Raw genomic sequence first — 22,403 nt, forward strand, 5'->3', positions numbered from 1 at the left:
AAAGAATTACATGTACTTTCTCTTAAATAAAAAAGCAACCTCACTTGGGAAATAATCAGTCTTAGCCAAGGAGAAATCAAAAAGGAGGAGTGATAAAAGAAATATAAGCTTGCTTCTAAGACAATAGTATTAACAATGAGCTTCAAACAAAAGTCCTTTCCAAAAATGCCTAGTACAGCAAGTTCTTTTTCATCAGAAGTGCTCCGCTGAAACTCAACTTGAGATTGCTGCAAAGACTCTGGAGCTTGGCTCTTTGCCTCCTGTTAGGGGCCACTATACCTGAGTCACCAGCAGGTACGGGAATACAAACAGGCCCCTGCCTCAATGTGGTTTCATAAAGCAATACAGAAACAATTTTTGGCTTTGCTGCAAATGTGCATAATGGAAAGCAAATATTATTAAAAAGACAATCATTTTTAGTGATTAAAATAATCCAAGGCAGAAAAAATTTCTCCCATAAGTTTCTAAGTTCTCATTTATCATCGTTTTGCCGCAAGAAGCCAGAGTAATTTTATTTTTCCTGACTTCTATTAAAAAGATCAATACATATGATTCCAAAGAGTCTCGGCTCATGAAAAGATGGAGCAGGCCTGTAATCACATATGAAAGTATTGGTTGTCATTAGGAGAAAGATTGATCTGAAAAGACAACAGACCCAGAGTGAAAGGGCTTAAAATTTTCCATTGGGCAGCCCGGCAACTTTCACCTTCCAGATAATTGAATACAGATAACAGATTACCATATTAGAGGAAAGAATTGAATTGGGGATATTCAGTAGATACCCACTTTAGCAAAGCAATTCCAAATTTCTCAATACTGATTTTGTTAGATGCAAAAAAATTAATGTGGCCTGCTGGTACAAAGGTATTGTCCGATGCACATTTAAGTCAAAGTTGTTAGATGAGATTTTTATACAGTTACCTGTGGCAGCGATAGTTCTAATAAAAGCACATGTTCAGCTGACTGCTAAAGCATATTCAGACAAATGTCACCAGTGTATTCCATGAACAGAACTTCTTTCAGCTTTCTTCAGTGAATTATTGACATGATCCGTGGTGGTGATTATATAAAACTCACAAGAACTGAACTCATGAGCATGCAAAGAGTTTTCTTCACTGCCTAGCTCTCCTTTCCTAAAATCCACTCATAGCCATAAAAAAATGCTAATGACAAATCAAGATGGAATTTTTATAGAACCTTGGAAAGGCACAGTGAACTTGAAAATTCAGAGTTGTGGTCTGAGGACATTTTAAACTGGAGGTCAACATTTTCAGTAACTTTATCTTTGTCCAACACATGTATGATATTGATACATCTGACAATGGTGTTTCCATGCTCCAAAATTTATTAGATAAGATGAAAGAGGAGATGAGACCAGCAAGAGATGCTATTAACCAAACACTACCCCGTGTAGGTTTTTTTTTTTATTTCTTTTCAGTGTAACAGAATTCATTGTTTATGCACCACACCCAGTGCTCCATGCAATACGTGCCCTCCATAATACCCACCACCAGGCTCCCCGACCCTCCCACCCCCCGCCCCTTCAAAACCCTATTTTATCACTCTTCATTCCCCGTACTTACTTAGCTGCCAACAATAACTGGACATCTCACAGTAATCAGATATGTTCATGATTATTAACCACTGATCATTTTCATAATAACCTAAAAGCTGATCCTAGAGAAAGATACCAATGTCCCTTCCCTAAAACAATAATGATGACATTGTTAGTGTTAAGAACCATTGTTTGTAGTGGACTTAAAGTTTGAAAGTAAGTGTGATACTCTATTACCCTTCTATGAATTTTTAAATGCTTTCATTATCTACATTTTACACAAAATCACATTGTCACGGCATCCATTAGACACTTCAATGCATACAAAGAAATCCTGCTCTCCTCTGTGCCTAAATTAAATAAAATACAAACACTTGTTTTTATGAAAATACCAGAAAATGTTCATGCTTTTGGAATTTCCTGTAATAATAGTATCAGGAGTAAATTCTTCTAAATACAGAGGACAGGAATAAGACCAGCCAGGAATTATTTTTAGTTTTTCAAACTTAGTAAATTCTTTCCCATTTTCAGCTGAACAGATTATTTTTTCTTGCAACTAAGTAAACATCTTCATTTTACTAATGAAGTCAGTATTTTTAAGAAAAGAAGGAATAGTATTTTTCACATGAGTCCTTCATACAGGATTCTATGCAAGTGTATGTGTACATGTTTATATGCCATGATGGTAATAAGGCCATATTCTCTTAAAGCCAATTCTCTTTTTAAGAAGTTACAGTGACTCAGGGCACTCTGACTTTATCATGGTGAGCACTGAGTAATGTATGGAATTGTTGAATCAATATGTTCTACATCTGTAACTAACATAATATTGTATGTTAATTCTGCTTCAATTAAATAAGTAAAGAAAGACACACACACACACACACACACACACACACACACACACAGTGGAGCCGGACAACTCTCTAAGATTGCAGTGGGCTGCAGAAACTGCTCATCTTTGTCCTGATGAAGGGTTCTCAAATGATAACTCTGGGATCATAAGATACCACAGTGGACAGACAGCATGTGATGTAGCTACGAACATTCAGTGACAGGCACACCTGTCAAGTCTCTTTATTCCTCCCCTGCCCTTCCCTGTCTTGCCAGTGCCTGGACAAAGTCTATGATATGATACCCTGGGTAGATGTGCTCTCAAAGGAAATGACAGAATAGCTTGTACGACGCTCCAGGCCACACACCAGGTTCCAATTTCCACTGGGCCGTGCTGCTGGATATGTATGAGATGTATCTCATTCCTGAAAAAAGTTGCTGAGGCACAAAACATGTTGTAAATAGGGGTTCGAACATTCTATATTTCTAAACACTATGAAAATATGGCACTTTTTAATAAAAGGAAAAAATAAGAGAAATAAAGCTATAGCTCTTTTAGTCAGGGTTCATCAGAGAAACAAAACTGATGAGAGATGTAAATATATGTATATTCAATTAAGGTCCATGAAAAGCCAATGTTTCAGTTCAGTTGCAAAGGCAGGAAAAACCCAGTGTTCAGTTCAAAAGTGTTCCATTCAGAAAGGTGGAATTCTTTATTCCTCAAGATAGAACCAGTCATTTTGTTTTATTAAAGCTTTCAACTGATTGGATGAGGTCCACCCACGTTAGGGAGGGCAACCTGCTTTACTCAGTCTAACATTTTAAGTGTTAACCTCACCTTCAGGAAAACATCCAGAATGTTTGACCAAATATCTGGGCACCTCATGACCCAAATTTGTATAAAATTAACTATCATAGTAACCTTGTCAAACACTAAGCAAATACACTTTTTCTTCTGTTTGTCTTAATACAACTGATAATGTAATTTTCTGTTCATCCCTTTTCTATGATGATTCTTTTCATCCATTTGATTTAAATGTTTCTTCTGCACTTCAACAAGCAGGCAATAGATGGGCAGTAAAACTGCATTGAAAACAGCCCTCATACCCAGCTAAAGCAAGCTCAAGGAACATTTATTTAATAAAAAGGAGAATCAATAAAATTATAATTTGAGGAAGTCAGAATCAATGCCAAGTTGTCCTGTAAAAAAAAATTTTTTTATTGGACTTCATGCTCTTTCTTCTCTTAGTTAAGAAAAACTATATTAAGAATAGGATTAATTTGGGGCACCTGGGTGGCTCAGTGGGTTAAGCCGCTGCCTTCAGCTCAGGTCATGATCTCAGGGTCCTGGGATCAAGTCCGGCATCGGGCTCTCTGCTTGGAGGGGAGTCTGCTTCCCTCTCTCTCTGTCTGCCTCTCTGCCTACTTGTGATCGCTGTCTGTCAAATAAATAAATAAAATGTTCTAAAAAAAAAAAAAAGAATAGGGTTAATTTAATAATCACCATACTGATTGGTTTAATACTGAGAATTGTGACTAAGAAAATGCATTTTCCAATTATTTTAGACCCTTGCTTCTGTAGGAGGGTTCCACAGACCAGCAGCACCAAAATTCCTTGGGCATTTGTTTAAAATGCATATCCTTATTCCCACCCCAGGTCTATTAAATCAGAATATGTGGGGATAGGGCCTGGGAATTTGCATTTTAAGAAGTTCTCCATATGACTCTTTTCTTTTTCATCTTTTTTTTTACTTACTTTTTTATTGAAGTTCTAGTTAATGTATATGATAAAATAGGCTTCAGGTCTAGAATTTACAACATCCAGGTGATTCTTAACATGATAACATATGAGAATCTCCACATTAAAAAAATACTTCATCCAGTTCACAAAACCACATATTTCACAGGTTAAACCTCAAACAGAGAAACTTAGTTCTATTATCCAGGTAGAACCTAACGTGGCAACCAATCGGTACACACACTCCAACTCACAACTCTCAAGAATTTTGTATTTAGCTGTTTGCTCATTTCCTCTAAATTTTGAAGGATTATAAATGAATGTAAATTAGCAGTACTATAGAATCCCAGAATACCAAGATATTACAACATTTACTATTACCTTTTAAATTAAAATATCAAATTACATTTAATATTAAAATATTAATTTGCTTTGCTTTTCATTCCACCATCTTGACATAAGTAAATGGCCCTCAAAAAGGATTTCAAACTGTCCACACTTGTCCAATTATTCATATTCTTAAAAAAAATACTTGTCAAACATGAGCAAGGTTGGCCATGAACACCAGTTACAGAGAAGCACTGTTTTAATGTAGTTTGTCTGGGGATGCCTGGGCGGCTCAGTTGGTTAACTTGTCCATCTTCAGCTCAGGTCATGATCCCAGGGTACTAAATAAATAAATAAATCTTGAATTTTTTTTTTAAATAAAGCATTTGTTCTATTTATTCTGCAGCATCTCTTAATTCTGTCTCCCACGTCCAGTCATAGAAAATTACTCTAGTACCTCTACAGTCTAATCAACACAGATCCTTTCTTTGCAACAAGAATAATGAGAGGTTACATATAAATTTTAGAATGATTTGTCCCATTTCTTTGAAAAAGATGGATGGTACTTTGATAGGAATTGCATTAAATGTGTAGATTGCTTTAGGTAGCATAGAAATTTTCACAATATTTATTCTTCCAATCCAGGAGCATGGAACATTTTTCCATTTCTCTGTGTCTTCCTCAATTTCTTTCATGAGTACTTTATAGTTTTCTGAGTATAGATTCTGTGTCTCTTTGGTTAGGTTTATTCCTAGGTATCTTATGGTTTTGGGTAAAATTGTAAATGGGATTGACTCCTTAATTTCTCTTTCTTCTGTCTTATTGTTGGTGTAGAGAAATACAACTGATTTCTGTGCATTGATTTTATATCCTGACACTTTACTGAATTCCTATATAAGTTCTAGCAGTTTCGGAGTGGAGTCTTTTGGGTTTTCCACATATAGTATCATATCATCTGTGAAGAGTGATAATTCGACTTCTTCTTTGCCGATTTGGATGCCTTTAATTTCCTTTTGTTGTCTGATTGCTGAGGCTAGGACCTCTAGTACTATGTTGAATAGCAGTGGTGATAATGGACATCCCTGCCGTGTTCCTGACCTTAGCGGAAAAGCTTTCAGTTTTTCTCCATTGAGAGTGGGTTTTTCATAGATGGCTTTGATGATATTGAGGTATGTGCCCTCTATCCCTACACTTCATTTGAAGAGTTTTGATCAGGAAGGGATGCTGTACTTTGTCAAATGCTTTTTCAGCATCTATTGAGAGTATCATATGGTTCTTGTTCTTTCTTTTATTGATGTGTTGTATCACATTGACTGATTTGCGGATGTTGAACCAACCTTGCAGCCCTGGAATAAATCCCACTTGGTCGTGGTGAATAATCCTTTTAATGTACTGTTGAATCCTATTGGCTAGTATTTTGTTGAGTATTTTCGCATCTGTGTTCATCAAGGATATTGGTCTATAGCTCTCTTTTTTGGTGGGATCCTTGTCTGGTTTTGGGATCAAGGTGATGCTGGCCTCATAAAATGAGTTTGGAAGTTTTCCTTCCATTTCTATTTTTTGGAACAGTTTCAGGAGAATAGGAATTAGTTCCTCTTTAAATGTTTGGTAGAATTCCCCCGGGAAGCCGTCTGGCCCTGGGCTTTTGTTTGTTTGAGATTTTTAATGACTGCTTCAATCTCCTTACTGGTTATGGGTCTGCTCAGGCTTTGTATTTCTTCCTGGTTCAGTTGTGGTAGTTTATATGTTTCTAGGAATGCATCCATTTCTTCCAGATTGTCAAATTTGTTGGCATAGAGTTGCTCATAGTATGTTCGTATAATAGTTTGTATTTCTTTGGTGTTAGTTGTGATCTCTCCTCTTTCATTCATGATTTTATTTATTTGGGTCCTTTCTCTTTTCTTTTTGATAAGTCGGGCCAGGGGGTTATCAATTTTATTAATTCTTTCAAAGAACCAGCTCCTAGTTTCATTGATTTGTTCTATTGTTTTTTTGGTTTCTATTTCATTGATTTCTGCTCTGATCTTTATGATTTCTCTTCTCCTGCTGGGCTTAGGGTTTCTTTCTTGTTCTTTCTCCAGCTCCTTTAGGTGTAGGGTTAGGTTGTGTACCTGAGACCTTTCTTGTTTCTTGAGAAAGGCTTGTACCGCTATATATTTTCCTCTCAGGACTGCCTTTGTTGTGTCCCACAGATTTTGAACCGTTGTATTTTCATTATCATTTGTTTCCATGATTTTTTTCAATTCTTCTTTAATTTCCCGGTTGACCCATTCATTCTTTAGAAGGATGCTGTTTAGTCTCCATGTATTTGGGTTCTTTCCAAACTTCGTTTTGTGGTTGAGTTCTAGCTTCAGAGCATTGTGGTCTGAAAATATGCAGGGAATGATCCCAATCTTTTGATACCGGTTGAGTCCTGATTTAGGACCGAGGATGTGATCTATTCTGGAGAATGTTCCATGTGCACTAGAGAAGAATGTGTATTCCGTTGCTTTGGGATGAAAAGTTCTGAATATATCTGTGATGTCCATCTGGTCCAGTGTGTCGTTTAAGGCCTTTATTTCCTTGCTGATCTTTTGCTTGGATGATCTGTCCATTTCAGTGAGGGGAGTGTTAAACTCCCCTACTATTATTGTATTATTGTTGATGTGTTTCTTTGATTTTATTATTAATTGGTTTATATAGTTGGCTGCCCCCACGTTGGGGGCATAGATATTTAAAATTGTTAGATCTTCTTGCTGGACAGACCCTTTGAGTATGATATAGTGTCCTTCCTCATCTCTTATTACAGTCTTTGGCTTAAAATCTAAGTGATCTAATATAAGGATTACCACTCCTGCTTTCTTCTGATGTCCATTAGCATGGTAAATTCTGTTCCACCCCCTCACTTTAAATCTGGAGGTGTCTTCGGGCTTAAAATGAGTTTCTTGGAGGCAACATATAGATGGGTTTTGTTTTTTTATCCATTCTGATACCCTGTGTCTTTTGACAGGGGCATTTAGTCCATTCACATTCAGGGTAACTATTGAGAGATATGAATTTAGTGCCATTGTATTGCCTGTAAGGTGACTGTTACTGTATATGGTCTCTGTTCCTTTCTGATCTACCACTTGTAGGCTCTCTCTTCACTTAGAGGACCCCTTTCAAGATTTCCTGTAGAGCTGGTTTGGTGTTTGCAAATTCTTTCAGTTTTTGTTTGTCCTGGAAGCTTTTAATCTCTCCTTCTATTTTCAATGATAGCCTAGCTGGATATAGTATTCTTGGCTGCATGTTTTCTCGTTTAGTGCTCTGAAAATATCATGCCAGCTCTTTCTGGCCTGCCAGGTCTCTGTGGATAAGTCAGCTGCCAATCTAATATTTTTACCATTGTATGTTACAGACTTCTTTTCCCTGGCTGCTTTCAGGATTTTCTCTTTGTCACTGAGACTTGTAAATTTTACTATTAGGTGACAGGGTGTGGGCCTATTCTTATTGATTTTGAGGGGCATTCTCTGAACATCCTGAATTTTGATGCTCATTCCCTTTGCCATATTGGGGAAATTCTCCCCAATAATTCTCTCCAGTATACCTTCTGCTCCCCTTTCTCTTTCTTCTTCTTCTGGAATCCCAATTATTCTAATGTTGTTTCGTCTTATGGTGTCACTTATCTCTCGAATTCTCCCCTCGTGGTCCAGTAGCTGTTGTCCCTCTTTTGCTCAGCTTCTTTGTTCTCTGTCATTTGGTCTTCTATATCACTAATTCTTTCTTCTGCCTCATTTATCCTAGCAGTGAGAGCCTCCATTTTTTTATTGCACCTCATTAATAGCTTTTTTGATTTCAGCTTGGTTAGATTTTAGTTCTTTTATTTCTCCAGAAAGGGCTTTTATATCTCCCGAGAGGGTTTCTCTAATATCTTCCATGCCTTTTTTGAGCCCGGCTAGAACCTTGAGAATTGTCATTCTGAACTCTAGATCTGACATATTACCAATGTCTGTATTGATTAGGTCCCTAGCCTTTGGTACTGCTTCTTGTTCTTTTTTTTGTAGTGAATTTTTCCATCTTGTCATTTTATCCAGATAAGAGTATATGAAGGAGCAAGTAAAATACTAAAAGGGTGGCAACAACCCCAGGAAAATATGCTTAACCAAATCAGAAGAGATCCCAAATCGTGAGGGGGGAGAAAGGGAATAAAAAGAGGTTCAAAAAGGGAGAAAGAAAAAAAAAGAAAGAAAGAAAAAAAAAGAAAAGAATTTTAAAAAAAAGAAAATGCATAAAGAAAAATATAAAAAAGAAAAAATATATATATTAGATAAACTAGTTAAAAAACGTTAAAAAAGAAAAAGGTAACAGTTAAAAAAAAAAATTTACCAGAAGGCGAGAAAAAAAAACAAAAAATGAAAAAGAAAAAAAATTAAATTAACTGCAAGACTAAAAAAAAATCACAGGGAGAAAGCCATGAGTTCCGAGCTTTGCTTTCTCCTCCTCTGGAATTCTGCTGCTCTCCTTGGTATTGAAACTGCACTCCTTGGTAGGTGAACTTGGTCTCGGCTGGATTTCTTGTTGATCTTCTGGGGGAGGGGCCTGGTGTAGTGATTCTCAAGTGTCTTTGCCCCAGGCGGAATTGCACCGCCCTTATCAGGGGCCGGGGTGAGTAATCCGCTTGGGTTTTTTTTCAGGAGCTTTTGTTCCCTGAGCGCTTTCCGTAGAGTTCCGGAGGACGGGAATACAAATGGCGGCCTCTTGGTCTCCGGCCCAGAGGAGCCGAGAGCCCAGGGCCCCACTCCTCAGTGCGCCCTCAGAGAACAGCGCCCAGTTACTCCCGTCTGCCTGACCTCCGGCCGCGCTCCGAGCTCACGGAGCCTGCGACCAGTTCAAGGTAACACCGAGCTGTGAGCTTACTCTCGGCTCTGTCTCTGTAGCCGGCTTTCCCGTTCCAATACCCGCAAGCTCTGCAACACTCAGACACCCCCGATTCTTCTGTGACCCTGCGGGACCTGAGGCCACGCTGAACCCGCGTGGGCTTCGCCCCGGTTTAGCCTCTGGAGCGATGTCCCTCAGCGGAACAGACTTTTAAAAGTCCTGATTTTGTGCTCCGTTGCTCCAACGCTTGCCGGGAGCCGGCCCCTCCCCCCGGGGTCTATCTTCCTGTCGTTTTGGAATCACTTCTCCGCCAGTCCTACCTTTCAGAAAGTGGTTGTTTTTCTGCTTCCAGAATTGCTGTTCTTCTTCTCTTCTATCTGCCGATGGATTTGCAGGTGTTTGCGATCTTTAGATAAGCTATCTAGCTGATCTCCTGGTAGCTGAAGTAGTCTCAGCTTGCTACTTCTCCGCCATCTTGACTCCTCCCCTCTTTCCTGCTTTCTTGAAGAATAGTTCACTACATAGTTGCGGGTCCATTTCTGGGTTCTCACTATAGTTGTTTAAGCCATTATATTATCTGATACTTTTGAGGCAGTTGAATCAATGGAGCTGTTAAGTATCATATAAGTCTCATCTTTGTTTAGCATCAGCAGATCTCACTCATTACTGTAATCCATTCTCTCAAGTCTTTTTTTTTTTTTTGAGCCTCTACTTCATGATAGGGATAGATACTATATTAATGCTTCTTCAAGTGTAGCCCACAGACCCCCTCCATCTACATCACCTGACCATCTTCCTAAAAATTCATATTCTTACACCTCACCCAAGATGTCCTAAACCAGGACCTCTAGAAGCAGAGCCTGAATGCCTGCTTTTCTTTTTTTTTATTTTTTTTAAGATTTTATTTATTTATTTGACAGGCAGAGATCACAAGTAGGCAGAGAGGCAGGCAAAGAGAGAGGAGGAAGCAGGGTCCCCGCTGAGCAGGGAGCTCGATGTGGGGCTCGATCCCAGGACCCTGGGATCATGACCTGAGCTGAAGGCAGTGACTTTAACCCACTGAGCCACCCAGGCACCCCTTTTTTTTTATTATTTCTTTTCAGTATAACAGTATTCATTGTTTTTGCACCATACCCAGTGCTCCATGCAATACATGCCCTCCTCAATATCCACCACCTGGTTCCCCCAACCTCCCATCCCCCGCCCCTTCAAAACCCTCAGGTTGTTTTTCAGTGTCCATAGTCTCTCATTGTTCACCTCCCCTTCCAGTTTCCCTCAACTCCCTTCTCCTCTCCATCTCCTCATGTCCTCCATGTTATTTGTTATGCTCCACAAATAAGTGAAACCATCTGATAATTGGCTCTCTCTGCTTGACTTATTTCACTCCACATACTCTCTTCCAGTCCAGTCCATATTGCTACAAAAGTTGGGTATTCATCCTTTCTAATGGAGGCATAATACTCCATTGTGTATATGGACCACATCTTCCTTATCCATCGTCCATTGACGGGTATCTTGGTTCTTTCCACAGTTTGGCAGAACTTCTCAAACTCAACACACACAAAACTGATAATCATATAAAAAATGGACAGAAGATATGAACAGATACCTCTCCAATGAAGACATACAAATGCCTATCAGACACATGAAAAAATGGTCATCTTCACTAGCCATCAGGGAGATTCAAATTAAAACCACATTGAGATATCACCTTATACCAGTTAGAATGGCCAAAATTAGCAACACAGGAAACAACGTGTGTTGGAGAGAATGTGGAGAAAGGGGAACCCTCTTACACTGTTGGTGGGAATGCAAGTTGGTGCAGCCACTTTGGAGAACAGTGTGAAGACTCCTCAAGAAATTAAAAATAGAGCTTCCTTATGACCCTGCAATTGCACTACTGGGTATTTACCCCAGAGACACAGATGTAGTGAAAAGAAGGACCATCTGTACCCCAATGTTTATAGCAGCAATGAATGCCTGCTTTTCAATAAGGTCCACCATACCAATATTTATTCAAACTAAAATTTGAGAGACATTGGTCCCACAGAAGGTGGAAAAAAAGGATGGAGGAGTGGAAAGACAAGGGAATGAAGAAGGTCAAGGGGTAAAAGAGGAAAATACATTAGTTAGGAAAAAGGAACAGCTTCTGTGAAAAGAAGAGCCAATACAGTAGTACTTTAAACAAAAAGAGTTTATTTCTATTTCATATAACGATCTGAATGGCCATAATCCAGAACTAATGTAGAGGCATCAAGGTGGCAGGGACCTGGGATTCTCCCACCTTGCTGCGCTGCCATCCCCTCAACTACGTGGTCTAAGGTGGTTCATTATCTCATCCTCGTTCCAATGAGATGAGAAGAAAAGGGAAAGGGCACTTTCCCTAAAAGTCACAAGCCTGAAGGTATACTTACCACACCAGTTCATTTTCCAGAACTATTCCATGTATCTTCACCCAACTACAAAGAAAACTGAGAAACACAATAGGGGTAGGAGAAGTCCATATATCCACCCAAAGACTGGGGATCTGTAACAACTGAGCAAAGAGTAAATAGATAATGAGGTTGATTTGCAGTCTCTGTCACCTGGGAGAAAGAGGAAGGAGAGAGGGGAGGTGGAAGGGAATGAAATAATATAAAATCTGTTCTTGTCAATTTTTTTTAAAGATTTTATTTATTTATTTGACAGAGGGATAGAGATCACAAGTAGGCAGAGAGGCAGGCAGAGAGAGAGAGAGAGAGAGAGAGGAGGAAGCAGGCTCCCTGCCGAGCAGAGAGCCCTAACGTGGGGCTCAATCCCAGGACCCGGGATCATGACCTGAGCTGAAGGCAGAGGCTTAACCCACTGAGCCACCCAGGCACCCCAAGTTCTTGTCAATTCTTTTGAACATCTTCCATTCTCTAACCATTACCCTGATACATCTACTTTAGTCTAATGTTCTTGTTAATCAAGATTGTTGAATTCACTTTCAATCACAGCCCTCCAGCCTTGGCCAGTTACTTTGACTTCTATTGGAATATAATGTGTTGTCAGTGTTTCCAATATCATTGGAAACAATATCATTGTCATAATGATCAATGAAACAATATCATTGGCATAATGGACTATATGCACAAATATATATATATATATATATATATATATATATATATATCTCCCAAGTTCTCTTTATATTAAAAATCATTGGATTAGAGATGAATTTTAAACAGCACAGTTCCCTCATTTGTGTTTAAAGATGGCACTGTTTGATCAGTCCTACCGTGGCACTACTTCTCTATGACCAGTACCTTCTGGAACTGAGTGGTGTCATGGCCCTGTGCTTGGTAAACTGAATTTACATATGACTATAATCACCTCAACTTTCATGTGAAAACTGCATTTTGATTTGTACTCTGGCTGTTGGAGAAAGTTTAAAACATGAAGGGAAAGTCTAAACCGTGGTGCTACTGCTCCACTCAGACAACCTTTCCTACGGAATAAAAACTACCATGGCCTCGTGCCCAGAATGCTGACCTATGAAGAACAACCCCCTCCAGCCTAAGATGAACCATGTGACATTCATTCCACAGATCAGACATCAGGTCAGATCTTATTGCTTTTGGACAACAGCCATTATGAGATTTATGGAGCAAAGAATAGGTACAATACAACCCTCAGAGTACATTACAAAGTTAGAGGGTATTTCTAAGCATGGAAATATGCAACATTTCAGGGCTAATGTCATAAAAAGAGGCATCAGACCAATAGATCACTGTCTCCACTCAACTGTAATCTCTAAAAATAACTTTAGCTCTCATTTCTGAGAATGAGAGAAACTTTAGAAGCTACATTCATGTTTTTAGGAGTCCATATGTAACCTAACTTTTCCAGAACTGAACCTGAATATAATCTAGTTAGCATTACATTCCTCAAAGACATTTCAATATAGATTCAGATTCACAAAGCAAAGTAAAAGATAATGTGGTTTTATTCCAAAGCACAGATTTAAACACATGGCAAAACTCATCATCCTCAAGTTCCCAGTTGCTTCATTTGCTCCCGAGAGTCAAGTGGTTTCTATAAGAAAATCACATGCGGTCAGAAAATTACAGGAGGCTTGGTTCTTAGGGAGTAATGATCCATTCATTTGATAATTTGCTAAATGCTTACTCTTTCTATTCATCATTTTTTCCTTCTTGGTTAGCATGTCATGCAAATTATGACAAGAGATAAAGAAATGGAAATGCTAAAAAAAAAAAAAAAGAAAGAAATGGAAATGGAAATGCTCCCAGAAGAACAGTCCAAAATGATGGGAAAAAAAGATACAAAATGTCTTTTAAAAATAAAGTTAATATATTTTAGAAATGACTTTATAAAAATACTAATGGAAAAATTTAAGTGTACTATTGTAGCCTCACAGATACTGATTTTCAGAGAGTAATGCCATATGCCTCCATCACTGGCATTGACACCATTTGAAATGGCCCCTGAGGATGTTCAAGGACAACTCCAAATAGGCATTTGGTTGTGGGCAAATCCACCCTGTCTCTGGAGACTTCACTAGGATTCCAACACTTGTTTTTTTTAAGTATGGGTATATAAGAAACACTGACAGAGAGGCTATTGTTATTTAGATAAATCCTTACATTTAATTATTCTGAAATTGATACTCTTATTTGTTGGTTATTCTTGTCCATTCACTTGCTTAAGGACCACTTCTCAGCATTCACCAGGACTGGAATAGGAGCAGGGGAAACCAAAGAGCAGCAATACGTTATTGCTTGTTGCTATGCCCGCTGATGTGTGGTGACGAAAAGAGCAGCAATAAAAGCCAAGAGGACTTTCCGTCATGAAATGCAAGACAAGCATAGAGACATCCTCATGTGCCTGGGGAATGGGGCCAATTCTAATATGTCCACAGAGCTCCAGGTCACATGACCTGGAGTTGTAAAAATCAGGCAGATATAATGGGATACAACAACAAGGTATTTTTTTCCTTAGATTAAAAAATTAAATATTTTATTATTACTTAATATTTGAATATCCTTTTTTTAATTTATTTTTTATTTATTTTCGGCATAACAGTATTCATTATTTTTGGTCAGCTCTTTTTGGTGTGGACTTACTACAGTTTACTTAAAAGAAAAAATAGAAAAATCTATATATATAACAATTACCAGCTGTTAGCTCTAATTTCCCAGGACAGTGCAGGACAGGGCACTCTCACGGGTGTTGAGCAGTTTGACTGTATCAGAAAAGTCCTGATTAGAATTTGTTCTCGCTCTCCTCTTTCTCTTTGCTCATTCTCGGTTTTCTTAGGAAACATATCCAGTTTTCAGGCGTCTCCAGCCAAACGGGGTGGGGAGAAAAAAGAATTTACAGTGGATGTCATCTAAAAATATTTTATGCCGATTTCAACATCTTAGGAAAATAATTGTATGATATTCCAATATTAACAGAAGAAAGGAAACATTTCTTCAAAGATGTCTATCTGCTCATACCCTACATATTTCCTCTGTTGGAAAAAAATTTTCCATTCTTCTCATGAAACCAATTAATTATAAGGTTGGAAAGTTTAGCAGACAGTGTTTTAATGAATTTCCCTATTTCTCTTTTGAGTTCTTAGGGAAGAAGGTAGTAAAGCATAGATAAATACTTCCTCTAGGCTGTTAGATCTGGGGAGCAGGCATGTGATCTAATCAACGTTGAGTATCTAGTTCATTACCTGGCATATAATAGATACTTAATAAAAATTTTTGTGTATGTTAAATGGCTCTTTCCAATTAGTAATTCAGTTTTTCTGCCACTTTCCTATACTCAAAGTCTAACAAAGATCTTTTTAAGGGTATGACTCCATGATTTTTTCCAGAGTTTTACAATGCAATACTTCTTTCTTGCATACACAAAGGTTCATCTTAGTAATGGAGAACAAGGGCTTTGAGGTCAGACATTCAACCATGTGGCTCTGCCACTTGCCTAGTGTAGTTCTGTGAGTCACTTAATTTCTTTGAGCCTCATTTTAAAGAACCTTAATACTTATTTCACAAGGCTATCTATGGACTAAATAAAATAATATGTATAAAACAGCAAAGCGCCTGACAATAAAGTCTACTTCAGATGACTACCTCAGTAGTAGTATCATTATTATCTACATGAAACTTTAGAATAACCCTATAACATGCTTTAAAAGTTAAGTACCATTGCATATCAAATTGAGAAAATTTTCTTGCTCATACACTGTATAAGATGCATTAAAAGAGGCATTATCTTTTTGTAGTGTATAATATCAAAGGAAAGTGAACCCAGTTTTTGTAGTGTTCAGATATAAATACTAAAGTATGCAAATTCTTGGATGCAAATTTCTCTAGACCTTTCTTAAATAGCCTACACAGTATTTTAGAAAAGTATGCATATATTCCTCCATCACAAACTAGCTCTAATTTTCCCAAAGTCAACAGCCTGTTGATGGCCACAAAATACAATTAAGTAACATATATCCATAAACATCCTCATTGCAATAAATGTGGGATTGCTCATTACCTTGAAGAGAGGAGATACAGTCAAATGCTCTTCTAGAAGCTTCTATGTTCCATGTAACTTCTTTTTGCATTGTGTCATGGTTAAAGGGATACACACAAATTTAAGAAGCTCAGCAAAGACTCCTTTGTCCTAGGCATCACAGATGGTTGGAAAGAAAATGTATTGTTTCCTTCTAAGAACTTGAGAAGAGATGAAAACCGAAAACACAGAGGTAGAGTCATGTACGTGAAGAGGATATAAGATATACAAGGTCAAATATGAGCAGATAGGTAAAAACTGAAAGAGGAAAAGACAGCAGAGTGCCTCAGGCCATTACTGTCAATTAAATGACTGAACGTCGAAGTTTTGGATTAATCTAAAATCAATAAAAATTGGCAAATATACTTAGGTACTGAAAATTGGAAGCAGGATGGCAGGCTATCTCATATTCCTTGTCCTTCTACTCCCAAGACCTCCTGACAAGAAAATGAGCCTCAGACAACTCACCTACTCGTCTGCTTTCAGTTAGCACCTAACTCTGAATGGTCCTCAAATTTAAGTTTGATGTCTCTTGTTCCAATTCCAGTTCCATCAAATAGAGATTTCCTTCTGGATATTTTACAAAGACCTTAAACAATCATAAGCAAGTCCTGTATTCATCTGCATTTTTTTCATTTATTTATTTTCAGCATAACAGTATCATTATTTTTTCACCACACCCAGTGCTCCATGCAATCCGTGCCCTCTATAATAAATACCCACCAGCTGGTACCCCGACCTCCCACCCCCCCCGCCACTTCAAACCACTCATTTTTAAAAAATAAGTTAAATCCTAGTCATTTGTAACTTACAATCCTGTTTATAATTTGTTTTCTGATTGAATAGTTATTCAGCGAAATTAACTGAGTGCTTTTCATTAAACTTCATAGCGTTGAAGCACCCCTAAACATGTCTATAATGCACTCATCATTTTATCTTATATTCATCTTTCCTAAATCACCCTATGACCAGCAAGAACACCATAACCTTCCTGCTTCTGAAAGTCTGTGGCTTTGGGGTCATCTTCAACACTCCCTCGTCCTCAGGGGCAGCAGGGAGTGGGGAGCATCTATATCCAGAATCTCTACATCTATGAGCTCAAAACTTCTGGGGTAGAAAACATCCAATATGACTGTTCCTCAGTATCCCTACAGAAGGCCCTTATAATGGACCCAAGACAAGGGACAACAAAGATGAAAGCCATTGATCAGCTTCCCCAATGCCACACATGCCTGCATCCCACCTTTTAGAGCCATAGGGCTGATTCATTCCTTTTAAAATTCAGAAATATTAATTGAGCACCTACAATGTGCCAAGCACTGCTTCACTTTTGATGATGGAGGTAAATCTGTGAGCAAAACCAGCAAAGTGTCTGCCTTCATGAAGCTTGCATTCTAGAGTGAGCTGTTTCTTGGTAGTGAGAAAAAGGAATCTGAATAACACAGTTGGCATAGGACATTTGTTTCAATCCTTCTAAACATTCTTAATTGTCCCCAGTCTAAGCCAAATTTCATTCCTTCTATGCAAAATGGCGTGGCTGGTCTGAGAACCAAATACCAAGAGGCTTTCTTAACTACTCAAGTATGTTGTTGGCCAAAGAAAGCCGGCTGCTCCAAAATGACATGGCAAAACATGTAGAGTAATTTTAATCAATTCTTTCAGCCAATTTTAAAGGTATTTATCACAAAGCACCACAGTCTTGCTAAAATATTTCTTTAAACACAAAGAGTACTTTGTTCCTAAACCTCTGAGAAATAAAGGAAGCACCCAGACACTATGCCTGTTTTGTAAGTTAAAGTGAAAAAATGCAACACTGAAACTCGTAGTTGATATCTCTTCAGAAGAGAATTCATCAGCAAGGTAATAATTCCCAGTAGCTATACAAAGAAACCACAGTCTTCAGAAAAACCACATAACAGAGAATGGAATACTGGGAGCAGCCACATAATTACTCATGATAGATAACTGTATTAAAAATTAAATATAAATTATTGTGGGCATCATATATTTGGCACAAGATGAAAAAAGTGCTTTATGTTACTTAAAAGTTTCAATAACTGCCTTAAATTTGGCTCCATCGAAAGTAAGCCTATCCTGAGTAAATATAAAGCATTTATTATTTGAGGTATTGCTTTCAATACAATTGTAGGTTAAAAAAAAATCTCCTGAGTTTTCTAAAAGTTGGTATATGGCATTGATCTTTCTAAAAAGTACTAAAAATGGATACAAAGAAGTGAATTTTAAACAGAGCCTTAAGGAAGATGACTTTAGTATATGAAAATCTTACTGAAACTCAACAAAACACAAAAATCAATTCCAGATGATTTTCAAATCTAAATATAAGAGGGGGGAAAATAAATCTTCTAAAAAAAATATGAGAACGTCCTCATGACCTTGGAGCAGGCAAAGATTCCTTAAATAACACAAAAAGCACTACCATTAAAAGAAAAATGATGAATTAGTTTATATTAAAACTACAAATTTCTGTTCATCATTTATTAAGAGAGTGAAAATACAACCCACAGAGTGGGAAAAGATGCCTGCAATGAAAATCTAACAAAGAAATGATGCCCAGAATATATAAAGAATTCCTACAATTCAATAAGAAAGAAAGACAAACTTTATGAAAAATGAGCAAAAGACTTTAACACGTGCTTCACATAAGAAGATATATGAATAGCCAATAAACATGGAAAGCTCAACTTCATTAGGGAAAATTATTAGGGAAAAAATTAAAACTACAAGAAAATACCTTATGTTTCCATCTGTAGGGCTGAAATTTAAAAGGAGGCTAATACCAAACAGAGCAACTGGCATTCTCATGTGCTTCTGGTGGAAGAGTAAACTGGCGCAAAACTTTCCAGAACTGTACAGCAGCATCAGCTGCTGGACCAGCACAGACCAGCACAGACCAGCAGCATCAGCCTCACCTGGAACTTATCAGAAGTGTATATTCTTGGGACCCACCCTAGACCTCCTGGGTCAGAAACTTTCCAGGTATGTCCCAGAGACGTGTAGTTTAACAAGACCATCCTGGTGATTCTGAGTCGTGCAAAATCTTGAGACCCACCATGCTATAGCTAAACATATGCATGCTCTGTATCCCAGAAACTGCACTTAAATATGGGTCCAATATTCACCAATACGTGTGCAAGAATATTCACAATGGTACTACTTAAAACAATAAAAAAACAGAAATTAGCTAAACACCCATCATCAGTAGAACAGATAAATAAACCGTGATGTAGTCACTTAATAGAAATCCATACAGCAAAGAGAACAAGCAATCTAAAATTTCATACAATACAGATGAACATCACTTATATAATGTAAAACAAAAGAAGCCAGCACAAAGCAGTATATCCTGTATAAGTCCATTTATATAAAATATAAAACAAGTTAAACAAAATCTTGTTGTAAGTCAAAACAAAACAAAAAAAGCAAAAACAAAAACAACTCGTTATGCTTGGAACACCAGTGGGTAGAACCCGGATAAGGGCTTGAAGAGGGTTTCTAGATTCAATAAAGTTTCTGTTTCCTGATCTAGCATTGGTTACACTGGTGGTCGGTTTATGAAAATTCACTGAGCTTGTAATATTCATTATAGATGTGTAGTTCGGGTACTATTCTGTGCCTAGACTCTACCTCAATAAAAAGTGGTTTTTTGTTTTGTTTTGCTTTTTAAGATTTTATTCATTTACTTGACAAAGATCATAAGTATGCAGAGAGGCAGGCAGAGAAAAAGGGGGAAGCAGGACCCCCACTGAGCCGAGAGTCCGATGCTGGGCTCGATCCCAGGACCCTGAGAAGGCAGAGGCTTTAACCCAATGAGCCACCCAGGTCCCCCAATAAAAAGTTTTTTTTTTTAAAAAATGATTAAATTAACTCTTTTTAGGTTGCATAAGTGACAATTACTTCAGGTAGGATATTTGCATTGGAAAAAGTTTAAGACATTAAAGAAGAACAAAGAAGAGCATCAGAAATAACACCTGACTCTGGGTAACTGTTGCCACTATGGAAGCAGAAGGAAGACTCTTGCAAGATCTTGTACCAATGAAAACGTCCCTGGGTGGCTGCATCTGGTACAAAAAATAGTCCCTGGGATCTGACTGGGCAGTAGAAACCCACAGTGGGCATAGCCCATGAATCAACCTAAGCTTTAATAATTAAAATGTAAGCACTATACTTCCATATCCCTTAACTCCATAGGAAATTTCAGTGGTTATAATTGCATTAACCCACTCATCAGTCAGGTTAAGCAGCTGTCAGAGGAGGAAAGTGGAAATGGTCAAACACATTAATTAGCTGATGTTTGCTTCTCTCTGAAGTTTGTTCAATTTTTTTTGCTGGCAGAATCAATGAATTTTAAAAAGAAAATGAACGTTACCTCATCTCTGTCACCAGCAGTCTTCATTCTTCTTTGAACCCCCTTTTGAGTCGCTTCTGGGCTCTGGCTTAGACATGGGTCCAGGCTGGTCTTTACCAGCAAGGGTGTTACATCACTCAGGAAAATCAATCTGAGCAACACACCTATACTTGTTTCCTGTTAAAAAATGTTCTCTATCTTGGTTTTTATTCTCTGAAAAGATCATTTCCTTACATGTTTAGAAACTCAAAAGGAGCAATGTTTCTACAGAAAAATTCCCCCCTCCTAGCTCCATACCCTTACAGTTCCTCCTCCTGGTGGCAACAACCTGGAGATTGCCCTTTTATTCAAAAAAATTAAAGTTCTACTTATATATTCCATTTTACCATTCCCTTCTTTCTATACCAAAGAAACCGTATCACCATTATATGAATGGATATGCCACAATTTAACTAGTCCCACACTGGCAGGTATTTATGACTATTAATCTTCTCTCATTGCAGAGTGCTATGATGACTACTTTTACACATATACTTCTGTTAATGTGTGTGTAAATAAATTTCTAGTTACTTCTAAATTTTTTGGTTAAAATCTTAGGTTTGAAGAAATTCTAGGACTATGGAAAAATTGCAAGAACATTACACTGAACTTCTGATAATGTTTCTATATGAGTTTCTTCAGCATTGTAAGCCCCTGACCATTTTATATGGAGAGATTTGTCACTCCTATTGAATCCTAAGAAAGCAAAAGGACCTGGGTATTCAAAGACATTTAAAAAAAGTTTAAAGGGCTACTCTAAAGGAAGCAAGAAACACGGAAGAAGGATGTCTAGAGTCACAGCAACAGGCAGCCTCACATGGCTGTCTCTGCATGTACGTACTTTCAACCTGACACACTAAGACAGAGGCCAGCAAATTCCTATAAAGGGCTAGTGAGTCAGTATTTTAGACGTTGTAGCCCCTACAGTCTCAGGCACACTCATTGAGCTCCACTGTCACAGCATAAAGTAGTCATTAGCAATACAAATATGAGGGATTGTGGCTGTGACCCACACCATTTGCAAAATTATTCTCAAGAGCAGGCAGAAGGCTGGGTTGGGCCCATTGGCCACCGTGTGCCAACCCCTTGCTCTTATGATAGAAAAACTACCCCTTTTAAAAGGAGATGGGCCTCTAGACTCATCCTAAATGTAGAGAAACATTTTCACTTTCAACTCTCCAAAATCAGTCACGAGCACTGGTGGCTGGCCTCTGACTTCAGATAACTAGACTGCCATGCTCGGTGCTCAATCAAATTCCGTTCCTCATCTTAAAGTACTTCAGAGCTTCATTGCTAATAGGTGCTGGCATTGGCACTGTCCTTGAATAGTCTAGTGCACACACATGTGAGGAGGACTAATGAGTTCACCTAAATGCAGGTACCCTTAAAGCCTCTAGGCTTGGTATGAGTAGGTATAAAACACTTCTCCTGCTCAAGAGAGAAAAGAGGGTTTTGACATTTGGACTTTCATGCAACAAAAAGTATAGGTGAGCTTGCCCCAGCAATGTGGTTCCAGTGATATAAAATACCAAAATGTCTTCTGACCAGTTTGATAACTGAAACCTTTGTGGTTTGGTTCCTTTAAACCATGTAATTTTTCCCACTGGAATCAGATGCTTTATTTCATTGGGTTGTTATTTTCCTGGAGATAAGGGACTCTGGAAGAACAGCATTACTGCCTAAAAACAAGCTATAATTTGGGGGCTCTAGAAATGTACACTAACAACCCAGTGCTTAGCCAGGTGGTTGGTGCAACCTCCTGCATCAACTCAAAAAATGAATAAAAGAATATTGAGGGTAGCAAGACATATCTATTGAAAAAAAGAAGACTTAAAAAAACATCTCTCACATGGCCTTTTGGAGCAGTTCTTTGACAGTGAGAACATAGCCTAGTCCATTAAGATCAGAGCCACTGGCACCATGTAATAAACCAGAAATATCAGATTATACTAGTTATACCTCCACTGCTATCTTTTACGATTCAATCTCAGAAAGCTTCCTTGATTGATATCTGCTGTTGGTTTGGTACTGATGCCAATTAAAAGAAGCATATTATGACCATTATGCAATCAGATAGGATTAAATAAACACTAGTATACAGATAGGACATAGAACGTGCAAATCTGATCCTTGTAATAATAAATATATTTGTTGAGAGGCTGACAAATAAC

The sequence above is a fragment of the Mustela erminea genome, chromosome 1, assembly GCF_009829155.1.
Source record: "Mustela erminea isolate mMusErm1 chromosome 1, mMusErm1.Pri, whole genome shotgun sequence".
Classification (NCBI taxonomy): domain Eukaryota; kingdom Metazoa; phylum Chordata; class Mammalia; order Carnivora; family Mustelidae; genus Mustela; species Mustela erminea.